This window comes from Malaya genurostris, chromosome 2, assembly GCF_030247185.1.
Source record: "Malaya genurostris strain Urasoe2022 chromosome 2, Malgen_1.1, whole genome shotgun sequence".
NCBI classification, from domain to species: Eukaryota; Metazoa; Arthropoda; class Insecta; order Diptera; family Culicidae; genus Malaya; species Malaya genurostris.
Window position 1 is genome coordinate 333,258,938 of NC_080571.1, and position 17,156 is coordinate 333,276,093.

A 17,156-nucleotide genomic window follows, 5' to 3' on the forward strand; every position below is an offset into this window, starting at 1 on the left:
ACGCTTCGTAACGTCTATGACTTACAAACAAGTAATGCAAGTAACGCATATAACTTACGAAAGAATAACTTATGTAACGCTTCGTAACACCTTTAGCCTTCAAAAATAACGCATGTAACGCTTCGTAACCCCTTCAGCGTACAAAAAGTAACGCTTCGTAACGCCTGAATTTTACAAACAAGTAACGCATGTAACGCATATAACTTACAGAAAAGTAACCAATGCAACGCTTCGTAACGTCCATGACTTACAGAAAAGTAACGCATGTAACGCTTCGTAACGCCTTTAGCTTACAAAAAGTAATGCTTCGTAACGCTCCGTAACGCCTGTATTTTACAAACAAGTAACGCATGTAACGTTTTGTAACGCCTATAAATTACAGAAAAGTAACGCAAGTAGTGCTTCGGAACGCTCCGTAACGCCTGTATTTTACAAACAAGTAACGCTTCGTAACGTCTATAACTTACAAAAAATAGCGCATGTAACGCTCCATAACGCCTATAACTTCCAAAAGAGCGATGGATATAACACGTTGTAACACCTATGACTTCCTTAAAATTAACGCATCGTAACTCGTTTTCCGCAACAATCTAACCCTCAAAATGTTATTAACATTCATAATTTCCTCAAAATAACTCATATGATGCGAAGTGGAGTTTCGACAATCACGTAACTCTCAAAACCTCTATCTCACGGTGTAATCTACAGGATCAACAGCCCCATAATATTTTTCACATTTTTTCGTTTCGGTTTCTAGTTTCGGGAGAGGCCAGCGCCTGTCCAAATTATTTTTTCCGCTGTTTTCCAGACCAAATTATATTTTTCCACTGTCTTCTCATTGAAAACTGAATATCATAATCGTCCAAGAAGGAAGAGATACTTTACCGGTAGTTTTCCCGATATTTGTGAGAAATATCAGTATTGGGCAAAAAGTCAGATTATTTTTGACGTAGGACTACATCCTTCTTTACAATGCTCACACGAAAGTGTGACGAAAATTTGATTTCCGTATAATTTTTTTTCCCTGTTTGAGTATTGTCTCTAATTCGTTCACGAAATGAACAGAAGAAAGGGTAAGAATGTTGTTAATACCACGTTAATTACGAAAACATTGTTCAATTAATGAAAAAAATAGATCCAAACACGAAACATCTAAATCAACTGAAACTTTAACAGTTGCATTTGTTGCATGTTTATGATAATCCATGAACGGAGACACATCGAGTGTGCAGATCGCCATCTACGTAAAGACAATGTGGCCGTAAGGACCGCTCATTTGTAACAAAAAAGCTATAAAGGGGATAACGTAAAAAGAAAGCTGTGAACTAAAATTGGTTAAGTAATCAATCGGCACCGTGAGCCGTTCGAGCGATTGCGTCATCCTGCTGCTGCTGTCGTTTGCATTGAAGAAAAGACAGCGATGGAGACCATAATACAAAATCAGCCGTTCTGATGGCTCTAAATGCTCTTTAAAGAAATATAAGGAAAATATATTCTTCGCAAATCGGAGGTAAAAATCATCAGTTTAGTTCAAATCTAGAATAACGAGCGCAAAAAAAGCTAGCAATTGACTGCTGCGCGATCAAGGAAAATGTTCGAGAAGTATTTAATATCGTAGAGAATTGCACAGTTTGGCCCTTTTGAAAGCCGGAAATGAATCCCGTACAGCATTTTCTTTCACCAAAGTATTGCCTCAGCTTCTGAATACTGGATTTGGGAATTCAATTCGGTATTGGATTCTGAAAAAGTCCTAAAACTGAATTTCGAAACTGAATTCAGAACCTGGATTCTGATCCACCTGAATTCTGAGCTTAATTTGAGGTTTAGAGTTTAATTTCAGAACTCATTGTTAGAATTTAGTTCTACATTACAAAGTCAGAATATAAAACTATGACCCTGGAACTAAATCCTGTTTCTGATTTCTGGAACTAATTTCTTCATTAGTTTCTGGAACTGGATTCAGGCCCTTAATTTATATTATTTATTTATAGTTCTAGAACTGAATTCGGAACATGAATTCTGAAAATGAGCGTAGTATCATAGCTCTAGAATTGAATTCATGAACGTTCCATGAAAGAAATAAATTGAATAACATTTAAACCGTCGTTCGAGTGCGAGAAAGGCAATCAAACGTGATGAGTTATTTTCCTTGAACCTTGTTCATTCCAAAAGCTAGAGAAAATTTAATTTTTGAACTGTTTGTGATTATCTCCTAGTTATGATCGTTTAATCACAATTTGCTGATAAAATTTACGATGACATGGAATAAGACTTCTGTTGTTTAATTTAACATGAGATTTTTGCGATTACAAACCTATCACTCAAATATGTAATAAATTTAGAAAAGGCATTCCAAATTATAGTACGAATCGAAAATTGATCAACTGAAACCTTAAGCAATTGTTTTGATGATGCACGAAAAGCCAGCAATTTACTCATTTTTTATTTGATTTCGGCTTCAACTGTGAAAATGACACAGAAGTAAAAGAGAGAAAGTGGTTAAAATTTTGCTCTCGCATTGTAAAAATCCGTACTTCTCGCAAGTCAAGTTTCTGAATTTATTAAATGCGGTCAAATTAACTTTATAAAGATGTGTGAAGAACGTTTAACGATAGCTAGGAAGAAAAAGTAAAATCACGAAACTGTCGAAATGAGCAGTCAGCTGTTTCAAGCGGCAGTCAACCCTCTCCGTCTGAGATATTTCAAGAATTCTGAGAGTGTCGTCTACGATCGAGAACCAAACTAAAGAACAGCCAGACCGTCGACTAACAATGAGATGGTGGCTCAAAATTGTGCCGAAACTCTGAACAAATCTGCAAAAATGTGATCGCGAAAGAGTACAAGAAGATGATGATAAAGTTTTAACGCGTGGTACAGAGTGAGAGCCTTCTGTAGAGAAATATTCTACGAAAACTGGAAGGTTAAAAATGGCAGATTTTCATACCCATTTGGCAGTCGAAGTTAGTAAAGAAATATCTTGTTTGACAGACAATCTGTTCCAGGTGTATGAAGAGTGACATTTAAGCCACTAACAGGAACATCAACTAGGAATTTTAAGCGCTGGAGTGCCTGAAAAAATATCTGTTGCCTTTGCTTACGGACCACAATTGTTCTGTTTTTGGTTTTGGTTGGATTTGACATCTTACCAGGAGTCTTCGTCAAGCGGAACCTCAAGAAGATGCCGGATGGAATTCAAGACAAAACTTGATGGAATTGATCTAGCAAATGGAAAAAAGCTTGAGAAGATAATACTCTCGCACCATGATTTTGAAAAATCAAACTCAAATTCCGGGAAAGACGCGTGAACATCTAATCAAGAGAAAATTCCCTAACTCCGTAACGAGTTGTGCAGTGCTGTTTAATTAAGTTAACCGTTGAAAACCGTTTCAAGTCCACTCGAAACGGTACCAGTAGGTACCACTCAGAGCATGAACCATTCTTTTCCCTTACCTGCTGGCGTCAAAATTTACCGAACCAAGCATGACTTCTTCGTATCGAGTCGTGAGTGCGGGAGAGAACAATTCCCAGGAAACGGCAAGTGCCATAAAACATTCAAAATTCTTCCACCTGCCCCAGAAATTCCACTTCTCGAGACATTACTGGGGAAAATTCTTTCGGAAAATTTTCGTACCACGCTTGCTTCTTCTTTCATATTTTCCGAGCCGGATCCGGTCCAGTTTCCCTCCCATTTACGAGGTGGTAAGGTGATTTTTATTTAATTTATATTGCCCTCGGGTTATTTGAGAAGGAACTTTGCCGGACTGGAGCAAATCCTGCTCGTTGGTGAATTTCAGTTTTTCCTCTGCATTGCATTAGCGCAAAGTTCGTGTCCGAAAGCAGATTGTTTGAGTTCTTGCCTTCCTTTTTCACACCTTCCCTGGCAGGTCGTCGTCTCCGTCGGTGTTTTTGCCATCATCCGTGTCGAGTTGGGTCGGGAAGTTTCATTCTAATTTTAAGTGGGTTGTTTGGGAGTCCTTCAAGAAAGTGTTCGGGCTACCCCCCCTCAAATCAAGCTGTCCGTAGTAAGTTTGTTGTTTAAGGGGATTTTTAAGCGCTTTCTCTCTCTCTCTCTGAGGGGACAAACTATTTGTTGTTTCGAAAGCACTGTGAAGAGCACCCATCCGGTATTCAAACAATGGAAACTGTTGAGGAACAAACACAACAACAGAATCCCAAAAAAAAAACAACAACTCAGAAACGATATTGGCGCTGACGGTCGTCCAGACTGAGAACATCATCCCGGTTCAATAGGTTCTGAACTGGCACCTCCACGTGACGATGGCGTTCAGGATGACGATGACGACGATGAAGCGGTACAGAGTGAAAAAAAAATGAGTAATGGATTGAAAATCAACGGTCCTTCAAACCCGCTCCATCCATTCACTGTGTACATGCCAAAGAAGGGATGGCAGGGCACTTCATGGCCAACTCAGCTCAACATCGTTCACTTTTCCATCGAATCGAATCTCGCAACGGTGTTGAGGCGGAATCGGTAGAATGCATAACTAAAGGCGTTCACGGTACCAATTTCGATACGTTTTCAGCCGGTACGGTTCTGCCGGTTCACATCGGCACGTTCGAGTGCGGCGGCATACGACCGGACAATATCGGATCGGACTTTCCCGAAAATGTCACCCGAAATGCCGTCAGGGAAATGATGGTTTCAGGATGAAGAAAACCAAAAAAAAAAATAGATGGTATCCAGAGAGCTGTCATTTTTTTGTTGATTTTTATACTTCTGCTTCGAAGCAGGCGGCGGCAATTTTGTTGCTACTTCGGAAGCCCTAACACACACACACACCCACGTGCGAATTGATGTGGTTGCTCGAAATTGCTGACGCCCAGGGATGAAATTCACAGATGGCGGGATAGGTCATAGAATTTATTAGTGACTCAATGAAAAGGCATCCATTGGTTGTTATAAAATTGCATGCTCCTTTACTGTGGAATGCGATTTTTGATTTTTTTTAAGTAATCCATTAGATGCTTCGAAGCATGATAATCGATTAATCACGTCTATTGATCGATTAATCAAGATCGATAAGTAGCGAAAAATATGAAAAAAAAAATTTTTTTCTCGATTTCAACGGGAACATTTTAAAAACTGCGGATTTCAAACATGTTCAATTTGGTAAATTTTGTTGTAAATTATGACATTGTTTCCGTGTTATCGGAAAGAGTTTTAGCCATTTAAATTTGGTTTTCGGTATTCAGTCTTTCACTACATTTGGAACAAATATTCACTTTCACTTCAACGTTTTGACTATTTAATTTAGTCTTTTTCAGGGACTGCTACAAACATGTTTATCATTAGTTTTTAGCCCTAGTATGTATTTAGAGTCTACTTATAAAATTATGTGTCCACTTGTTTGTGTTATTTTCTGAATTTGTATTTTGCACACACCAATAATCTATAATTTATATCTATTTTCTATGCAACACGTGTCAACATTAAAAAGCTTCTAGAATCATCGTCATTTCCGTTGAATCAATTGTAAAAAATTACAAATTAGTAACGATTCTAAAATTGTATATTTAATTTTGACACATGTTACATAAAAATGCTTATGAATTTCAGCTTATTGGATATGCAAAATTGCAAAGCTGAGCAATTCCAGGAATGAGTAGATGAAAAAGTGACAAAATCAGAACTGACCTTTTCCGATTTGGATGAAACTTTCCACATGGCTTCAGTATGGCAAACCATAAATTTTGAACCGATTGAGAGGTCAATCCGACTCACGACTGATTTTTAAAAAGGGCGTATGTATTGTTGCATTTCACAAAAATTGCCTTTTTCAAATCGTTGTAACTCGAAAACCGTCAATTGTACAAAAATGGCGTTCAGGAAGAAGTTGTAGGACATAAATGAAACCTTAAATATAATTAAGAATTATTCGTGTACATGTAATAATTGTAAATATAGCAAGCAAATAAACAATTCATGGAAATATAAAAAAAGGTGTTATAATTAAATATTTAAGTATCTCAAGAACAGCTACTTTTAGAAGAAAGGATATCATGAACAAATTTATTGCCTTTAATCTGTAGAATAAAATTCTACTGTTTAAATAAGAAATTGAAATTTCTCTCGAACTGCTGAGCAAATTTTTGAGCTTTTTCGCCATTTGTAAGAAGTATTTGATTTCCTTCCTTGAGAGCAGGAATTGGTTTCTGAGGTTTCTTAAGAACCTCAGAAAGTTTCCAGAAGGGTTTAGAATATGGTTTAATTTGTTCGCAAAAGAGTAAATCTATGTTTAATTTCTTTTTGTAAATCCTTAACTATGTTTTTCATAGCAGGATCACGAGAACGTTGATATTGTCGTCGACGAACATTCTTCAACCGAATGAGCAGTTGAAGATTGTCATCGATGATAGGAGAATTTAATTTAGTTTGAGCTTTGGGAACTGAAAGATTTCTAGCTTCGATAATGTAATGATTCAAATTATCAATTGCTGTGTCGATGTCCGCAGAATTTTCTAAAATAGGTTCATGATCCACTTGATTTTCAATGTGAGATCTGTAATCCAACCAATTAGCTCTATGATAGTTGAATATTGAGTTGATTGCATTAATGATAGTTTCGTTGGAAAGTCTGAATGTTACAGGAAGATGATCTGAGTCAAAGTCAGCATGTGTAATCGGTTCACTACAAATGTGACTTTGATCTGTTAGAACCAGATCAATTGTAGACGGGTTTTTCAAGGAAGAGAAACAAGTCGGATTACTGGCATAAATAACTGTAACGTAACCAGCAGAGAGTTGATTATGAAGCATTCTACCATTACTGTTATTTTGCCTACAATTCCACTGGACATGCTTAGAATTTAAGCCCCTATTACGAAAAATTTCGGTCGATATCTTGTAAGTTTTTTGCAAACCGCCTTTATAGAAATTTAATTGTTCGCCGGTGCATTGGAATGGCAAATAGGCTCCAGCGATGAAATAAATTCCATGAATGGTTTCAACTTCGATTCCCAAGCTTTCAATAACTTTAGTATTGAAAGAAGGTAATATTCGATGTTTGATTTGCCGTTGGACAAAAATGGCAACTCCATCACCCATTCCAGTAAACCTGTCAAATCGATGAACCACATAATGTGGATTGCTTTTCAATTTGACATTTGGTTTAAGAAAAGTTTCTGTCACAATGGCAATATGAATTTTGTGAACTTTGAGAAAATTATAAAATTCATCTTCACTCGATTTTAAAGATCGAGCATTCCAATCTAAAATATTGAAATAATTATATCACTGTTAAATTTTAAATTAAATATAATATTATTTGCAAATTACCATCCGATTTGAAATGCTTCAAAAATTGATGAAGTCGAATTCATTCGGATGATCATTTGAAAAAGTTGATCATTTTATTTTCCGTTATATCGCCTAAATCGACTTCGTTTAAAGAAGCGAATGGCATTGAAGGAATATTGGTAGGTAGATTTCTACCTGTTACACAAGTGTAACTGCCATTAGAAGAAGATAATTTGGCCGATCTACTTATTAATACATTGTGTTCGTTAGAAGATGAACTGAAAGGCGTTCCTGTGTTTTGATTATTTACATTAGAAGAATGAAGAGTCTACCTGTCACCAAAGCGTAACTCTCATTAGAAGAAGATGATGACGAGGTCGATCTACCTGTCAATAAATTGTTTATGTTAGAAGACGAATTGGAAGGCGTGCCTGTTTTTTAAGGTCGTTAATTTGACTTGTAAATTTAAGGTCGTTAATTTGACTTGTTGTCTAAGCGAACGAGCGTTTAAAATTTTTTCCCTGACAGGACATTTCAAATAATTGGATTTATGATTTCCATCGCAATTTGAACATGAAAATTTATCAGTGATTTCATTCGTTGGACAAACGTCTTTCGAATGCAATTGAGCACAATTCAAACGCCGTATGTCCATATGACAATTTTTCGTTCCATGTCCGAAGCCTTGGCAACGACGACATTGCGTTAAGTTTGAAATACGATTATGCCGTTTATAATGTTCCTAATGAATTTTAATGTGGGAAATGAAACGTACTTTTTCTAAAGTTTTCAAATTGTTTACATCACTTCGAATGAAGTGTATTAGGTAAAGTTCATGGGAAATTCCAGAGCGTGGCTTAGAAATGCCATTCGCTCTTTTTTCTTAAGTATTTCTTGGGAAGGGGCAAAACCAAGCAATTCTTTTAGTTCATTTTTAATTTCATCGGTACTTTGATCATTTGATAAGCCTTCCAAGACAGCCTTGAAGGGTCTGTCTGTTTTTATATCATATGAATAGAATTTATGAAGTTTCTCGGACAAATATCGGATAAGACGTTCGTATTCTTCCAATCCATCAACCAAGACTCGACATTCTTTTCTTCGTCCGATTTGAAATGAGACTTTTACTTCCGGGAGAAAAGTAGAAAGCTCAGTACGGAATGCTTTGAAGTCGGAAATCATCAGCGTCACTGGTGGCATAGATTGTTGTTTCTTCCCAGAACGACAAGCGTCCATTTTGGGAATTTTTGAAGAATTTTCTTCTATGTCGCTACAATCGGATTCAGGACGGAAGGGAAATCCGTCCGTTGTCTTTTATTTTTACATTCAGATTCTTTAAGATCGCGAATGTTATCAGAAAAATGTTGAATAACGGATTGTGATTTATTCCGTATTGAATTATTTTTAGCCTTAGGCTTGTTGCCTTTCCGGTTGGACGCAGGCATTTTTGAAATGAATGAAATTTGAAATTAAATAAACTAGGCCAAATTAGTCTTCGATTAGACTCCTAGTTTGGAAAAGTGTTGACAAAAACTGATTTTGTGGTAGTCTTAATAAAGACTGATTAGTTCGAAGAATAGTTCTTTGAATAGCTAGCCTTAAGAAAGGCTGACTAATTGTTAATCTTTAAAAAGACTGTTAGTGATTCAGGTAGCCTTGAAAAAGACTGAAGCCTTGAATCAATGAAACTCTAGGTAGCCAGAAAAAATCTCCAGGAGCCAAGAGCTATACGTGTGCGGTGCGAACGACTGTTCAACACCGACGATCAATCTTCAGTTCAGCACCGCCATCGCACGGCGTCACATTCAACATATCATGTCAATTGTATGGGTGCGCAGTGCTGCTATTTTGGCGCGCACGAATTGGACATTTCTTTTTCCTACTTATATGTATATGAGATTCGACTCGTCTGAGGGCGCCATGCTTGCAAAAAAGGATGTTGCCAATGGTTTGTTCGGGAAATGGGAGAGCTGGATTTCTTGTTAATATGATGTCTTTGATACAACCCAATAAGCTAGGTTATGATTGTAAAAGTAAAGTCATTGAGCCGAGACTTTCAAAGCAGTTATTATCAGACATTAAGATATCACGCTTCGCTACCGCAGTAGAAGGATGAGTTTGGGAATTACTGGTTTAAAGAATCAAAATTTGGTGAACTCAGTAACCGACGACACGATCTGCCACTCGCTCTCAAAACTGTATCACAAATCCAATTAACCCTCAGTAACTGGTAATGTCAAAATGAAATCCTTCGTGAAATGTCTGCAACTGGCAACACAGTCTTCAAAATTGTTGTTTTTAGTACAACAGCTACCATAACCTTGTTAACGATTTCTATTCAATTTAAAAATGTAAACAAAAGAGAACAAACCAAAATTTGTGAGTTTTGCAAACGGGAATAAGACTAAATTTTGATATTTCACGAAAAAGATAAAATGGATTGTTACAAGAAAGTAAAAAGGGTTTTTTTTACAAAAGATTTGCGAAGTGAAGACCTCAGTCTAGGAATTCTACTGAATTTGAAACAATGCAATTGAATTCCGAATGAGAGTTGAACTTGTTTTCGCTAGTTTCAATTCACGCAGATCGTTGGAAATCTTACAAAAACCTAACTTGATACTTGGCGTTGGAACCAATCGAAGTTTTTGCAAGAATATTATTTGATTTTTCCTCGATTCTACTTGTTAGGTTTTGTTGGGTAGGGTTCAATGCGTAGTACTATTCTTTCTAAAGTTTGGAAATGCAGTATGTTTTTAGCTATAAAATTTCCTTCGTTTTAGGGCGACCATGTGACTCTGACACTCAATTATGTTAGTATTAGTGAAATGGATGTTATGTACTAGTCATCCTATTTAGCTATGGTATTACGATTAACGTCGGGTTTCGATCCTTTACACATTTTTAACAACAGTCAACTCAAGGGTCAATCTGCTGTACTACGAATAGTTGTTATAAATATATATAAATTTCATAAATTTATAAATTCCACATAATAAGGCAATCGTGCGTAGAACGGCAGTAATTGTCTACGATAATTCATTTCAGAATGCGTCACTTTGAACATTGCAAAAATACACATGTAAGGTATGTTGCAGAAGTATACTTTACCGATATAATGTAAATTTACATTGATAAGATAATGTCCTGAACCTGATGACACCTTACCCCACCTTCGACTGCTAATATTGGCAAAGGGTGCAAAGATTCGTGGGATTTGTTTGAAGATATTATTATATTATATTATTTTATCATCACTTCTCATAAAGATATATGTGCGAGTTATAATAAATCGCTGTAAAATCTATATCTGTGCACTTTCTTCCTCTTCAATGATCCGGAGTGGAATACATCACTATAACCAAATCATCGATCCCTTTGACAAATTTTTAAAGCACCTAAACTGATTCGATTGGAATAAGAAAATATCTTTAAATTTCTTTGAAACTGCAAATATTAATTGATTTGAGTTGGGTGATTATTCGTCAACGAAAAACCTGTATATTTATTAGTATTGTTGGTTCCATGGTAACTGCTTTGCAGCAACCGGAACAGTGTTGCTCGAGAACATTTTATTTTAAGTTTCCAAGGGGTAGTTCAATATTATGGTAACTTGTGGTAAATCGCTCACAGACACTTTTTATTTCGACTTTTCTTCGGAGTGGCTGGTCGTGTCGTCGCAGTAACTTTGTACAGACAAAAATTTCAGAAACAAAATATACTTTTACAACACAATTTTTCGTTTGATTGAATTAGTTATTATGGAATAGTGGCATATTCTATTTGTCCAAACTACGACAAAACCAGCCTCCTCCTTGCGAGACTATTATATTCTTATCTGAAAAACATTTCAAAACAAAGTAAGTTTTGTTTCTCCAGATTAGGCATTTCAAAATATTTTTCTTGAATTTGATAAGAATTGTTAAAAATTTTAAAGTGAAAAATTAGAGGGTTGTATACAAGACACGACCGACCACGATTACATTAAAAATGAAATAATGCTAAGGTACCCATAATAAATACAAAAATAAAGATGATGATGGATGCACTAAAAGTCACAAATTACAAACAACTTATTTGTACTATGTTCCGAATCTTTTGAAGCGTTTTATTCCTGGTAAGACAACAGCTTGTTCAAATCGATACTGCATAACGATTTGTATTGCATTATTTTTACTACACTTAGTCTGGATCCCTTCTATAAGATTCTTGGAAGCAAGAATCGACCTAAATATTATACTTGATACGACTAAATCAATTTTTAACTATTCAATTAGGTCACACGATTATTGTTTGGTTTAATAATAGGGCCTGAGAGATTATGCTGAGAGATAGTTCTTTGTATTAAGCCACATTTAATGAGAAATAATTATCTATGATTATCATCATAACACAACTTTTTACTGAATTTTTTTGCGCGCCACCGTGTTGTTCGTATGTAAATAGAGATTTCAGTATGCACACTACACGTTGACAAATTAAAACATTTTTAGACTTTTTCGAATCAAGTTAAATGAGGAAAATTTATCAATAAATCACAGAGATACAAGCGCTTCTAATTAGGTTCGAAAAATCTATTGCCGATAATTCTAATACCGTTTTCGTTTTTGAACCTAGACGCGGGCTACTCTGACTCCGAGTAAAACGAACACGTTTTACGCGCCCTAAACAACAACTCATGAAAAAAAGATAAAATAAACAAACTCGGCTGGATGCGTGGTGCGACCCGAAAAAAATTTCAGAGCGAAACTACGCGATTGGAGTCCGCTCTAGAGCGACCTCAGGTTGCTAAAACAAACATATTAAACGTTGTTTGGGCGACTCTGGGTCAGCTTTCGGGCTGCTCTGATCAATAAACGAAAACGGTATAAGTTGGCCTGCTAGTTACCGGAGAACCAACATAAGCCATGGGTAAACTAAAGCAGAAATGTATTCGGGCATATATTTATAGATTCCCTGTTGTGCTATAGTTCATACTGTGCAAATCGGACGAGAGTTTGACATCATTCACTGAGACTGTCATTGGCTCGTGAAAACATAGGTCAATTCAAACCAATCTTTCAATGGTATGCAATTGAAATGCTTAAATCACATTACCGCATAAGTTTAAGTTAATTGTTTTCGAATCGATTGGTAGTTAAATTATATAAATTCATCAACAAATGACTGAGTTCTAAGCGTTCAAAATTATGATAGAAAAGGGTTACGCGGTTATTTTGCATTTTTTTAAACTGACACCCAGCCTCGTACAGTGAGCAGTGGTGGTAAAGTATCGATTCCGAACACGCAAAACGTGTTCGTTCCGAACCAAAAAGCGAACCACCATCGCGAGTATGAATTTGCCGATACCATCGTTCGAGCAAGCATCGCCGAACCAAGAAGCGATGCTGATGGTGAAAGAACCGATGCTTTAGTTTGTGAGCCTATGGTTACTAGTATGTTCATGAACTTCCGATTCGAGTACTATAGGCTGCTGATTCGGATGAACCGAACTTTGTCAGCTGCGGCTGGACGTTTCAGTTTTTGGGTAGCTTAGCAGAGTATGGTAATTTTGTACATTTCCAGCGAGCGTAGGGTGGCTCAATATGATAAATTGAAAATGTTTTAACTTTTGCAAATTCGATATTGAATAAATTGGTGAGTCAATAGCAATTAAAATTGAGTAATTTTGGGCATTTCCAACGAGCGTAGGGTGCCGGTATATGGAAAATAGAAAATTTTTTGAATAAATAGCAGTTCGAATTGGATAATTTTTTACATTTTCAGCGAGCGGGGGTGGCGCAATATGAAAATTTGTAAATTTTTTGATTTTTACTAATTTGATGTTTTATTAAATATTGATTCAAAAGCAATTAAAATTTTACAATTTTGGACATTTTCAGCAACCGTAGGGTGGTTCTATTTGAAAAATCGACAAAAATTGTATCTTAGACTAATTCGATGGTCTGTTGATTCTGGAAATAATTTTTTACATTTTTATCGATTTAGGGTGGTGCAATATGAAAATTTGCATATATTTAGACTATTGCTGATTTCATGTTCCATTTAATAGTGAATCAAGAGCAATGTAAATTTGATAATTTTGGACATTTTCGACGAGCGTAGGGTGGTGCTATTTGGAAAATTTTAAAATTTTTGACTAATGTCGATTCAATGTCCTATTAATTGGTGAATCAATAGCAGTTCCAATAGGATTTCCAATTTACAGCGAGCGTAGTGTGGTTCTATTTGAAAAATGTTAGTATTTGAATTTGCAGATCCGATGCTATATTGATTGATGAATGAATTAAATTCGAATAGAATAATTTTATACATATCTTGTGGGCGTGGAATGGCTTAATATAAAAATTTGGGAATACTTTACCTTTTGCTAATTTAATGTTTAATAGATAGCAATTGGAATATTAGAATTTTAAACATTTTTTTCGGTGGTAAAGCAGCTTTATATGAGAAATTGTGAACTATTTTTCCAAATCGGATGCTGTATTGATTAATATATAAATAGTAGTGGTGGTGAACCATCGGATTTAAACATGCAAATCGTCGAAGTGCCTGTGATTTTGATTGTAATTTTTAATGCGCTATTGCTTTGCTCATCAACTGAAATAGAATTTACTTTTGATGCTGTAGGTAGGCATTTCATCGAACCATAAATAATAAAACTACGCATCGAATAAAGCTCAATTGACCTTCGCCGATGGTCTGCCAACTGAATGGTTTTGTACATATTGCTCCGCCGAACAGCAATCAAACTGTACCATAAACCGAATGAACAGCATTTGCATATTTTTGATAGGAAAACATTTCTAAACAAATATGTATAAAGCATTGGTGCTCGGTTCCCGCTTTACCGCTGGCATGAAATTGTTAATAGTTTAAAAATTACAATTTCTATATTAAGTCATCCAGCGCTCGCTGAGAATATCCAAAATTAACAAACGTCGCTCGCTCGCTAGAAACGTCCATAATCATCTAATTCTACCTGCTACTGATTCGCTCATCTATTGAACATTAAAATACCAAAAATCAAAATATTTTCAAATTTTTATATTAAACCCCCCTACGATCGCTGAAAATGTTCTTATCGTCATCATGAAAATCATCTAATTTGAACTACTATTAATTTATCAATCATTAGAGCATAGAATTGACATTAGTCAAAAACTTCACCATTATACAGATAGAACCATCCTATGGTCCCTAAAAATCTCAAAAATGAGCAATTTGTAATTGTTATTAATTCACTATTAAATGAAACATTTTATCAGCAAAAGTCAAAATACTTACAAGTTTTCATATTGCGCCATCCTACACTCACCGAAAATGCCCAAAATTATTCATTTCGAACTGCTATTGATCCAACAATCAACAAACCATCGAATTGGTATTAGTCAAAAATTGTACAATTTTTCAAATAGAAAAACCCTACGGTGGCAGATAATTTCCAAAGATTTTTTACTATTCAATAATCATCGAATTAGTAAAAAAAAAATCCAAATTTCAAATTTCGCCACTCTACGCTCTCTGAAAATGTCTAAAATTATCCAAGTTGAACTTCTATTGATTCAACTATCAATAGAACATCAAATTTAAATACGCTCGTTGAAAATACCTGAAATTACCTAATTTTCTTTGCTATTGACTCACCAGTTTATTAAACATCGAATTTGCAAGAGTAAAAAAAATCCCTTTTTATATTGAGCCACTCTACGATTGCTGAAATGTTCCAAAATATTCAATTCTTATTATTATTATAGATATAGAATCTATAACCAAAACCATAAAATTTTCAAAAGATCCAAAACTTACTATTTTCCATATCGAGCCACCCCACGCACACTGATAATGTCTAAAATAATACCATTTGAATTGCTATTGATCGATTTATCAATCGAACAAAACATTTTTTTTTTGTGCTGATCACGTGTGCATTGATAATTTCAAAACCAGGATGCGAGAATTGAAATCAACAAGGCATCGTATCGAACGCTGTTTACTCGGCCCTCGCCGATGGTCCGCCAACCGAACGGTTCGAAACAGATTGCTTCGCCGAACACCGAGCACAGAACACCTTCGCATTAACCGAGGGAATAGTTTTCGAACCTATCGCATGCTTACGCTCGGTGAACATTTTTGAGTAAATTTGCAGAAGCATCGGCGTTCGGTTCGCAATTTACCACCACTGACAGTGAGTTAGCAAAAGCGAAAATCCAACGAGCGAACGCATATACAATCTAGTCATTACCTCATTGGACGAGCTACTTGTTTCATTCGCAGTCAAGCATCAACTGAAATCAAGAAATGATTTGCAGCATATATTTATAGATTCCTCTTCGAACTACGCAGAATGATGCGGTGTTTTTATGCATGATGCAAAGCCTCCTATGCCGAACAAGAAAATGACGTCAATTTCCTCAGCTGGGATTGGTGGATGAAAACATTGTCAATTCTAACCATTTTTTCAATAGTATGCTATTGAAATACTGAAACGACGTTGCCATACATGTTTAAGTTAAAAGTTTCCGAAACAATTGGTTGTTAAACTATATCGATCCATCAACAAATGACTGACAATTGACACTCGGGCCCGTATAGTGAAGAGTAAGACATTTTTATTACCAAAGATTTACTAAAAACATGGGCTATTTCAAAAGAACCGGTAATAACGCTGATTCGGTTCTTCAATACTGATATATAAGATACTCAAGCGAAAACGGTGTTGCGCTGATAGCAGGAAATTTCACCAGCACATAATGCAAAAGCGACAATCCAGCGAGCGAACGCATATACAATCCAGTCATCAGCTCACTGTTTCATACACAGTCAAGCATCGACTAGGCAAAGAAATATTTTGCAGCATATATTTATAGATTTCTCTTCATACTACGCATAACGATGCGGTGTTTTTTATGCATGACGCAAAGCCTCCTATGCCGAACAAGAAGTTGACGTCATTTTCTACAACTGGGATTGGTGGATGAAAACATAGGTCGATTAAAACCATTTTTTCAATAGTATGCTATTGAAATACTGAAACGACGTCGTCATACATGTTTAAGTTAAAAGTTTCCGAATCGATTGGTTGTTAAATTATAACAATCCATCAACAGATGACCGAGTTATTAACGTTCAAAATTATGACACAAAAAGGTTACGCGACTATTTTTGAAACTTTTAATTGACACCCGGCCCCATATAGTGAAGAGTAAGGCATTTTTAATGCCAAAAATGAGAACAAATGAATTAGTTTCAATTTCCCGCTTTAAAAAAATGTTCAATAGTAATATAAAAGCATTGGACCTAACATATATTACCCTTCGAAAGTAATGCCATCATTAGAAATGAACGTGTAATGCTAAAAAATAATGATGAACAGTAATGCAGTAATGACAAGCATTTGAGCAGTAGTGTCATTACTTAGTAATGATACTTTTAATTATCGTGTAAGGGCCGCTATTGCTGTTATTTTGATTAAACAAGTTAAAAAGCATTACTTCTCCGAGTGGCATGGAAATCAAATCAGGTTCAAAGACACACAAAAAATTCCATTTTTGCACTGAATCGATTCCCGTTCAAGGAATGCGTTTTTTTCTGTTGGTTGCTTTGTTTTAATAAATGAAACGGCAAGAATCTATTGGTAGTTGGTAAAAAATCGACTAAACCTGCACGTACGTGATCGAATACTTTGTTAAAAGTTTTTGTTAGGACCGCCTCAGTTGTTTCATAAGCTATTCATTCGTGTAGAGAAAAAAGAACACTATAGAAAAACTTTGAGAAAATTGATGAAATATTTAGCTTCGTATTTTTCTACTGCCTGCCTGCTCCTGTTTACCTAAAACAAAGTCAGCCCTGAAATCCTGTTTTTTTTTTCGGCTGAACTGTCGTCGCACAGGAAAAAGCG

At 35.8% G+C, this 17,156-nt stretch overlaps 1 protein-coding gene across 6 annotated transcripts in view; it reads right to left on the bottom strand.

Annotated features, from left to right (window-relative positions):
• LOC131431632 (CUGBP Elav-like family member 2) overlaps nt 1-17,156 on the bottom strand; it is an 849,840-nt gene that overhangs the window by 383,359 nt on the left and 449,325 nt on the right. The gene's annotated exons all lie outside the window — the stretch shown is intronic.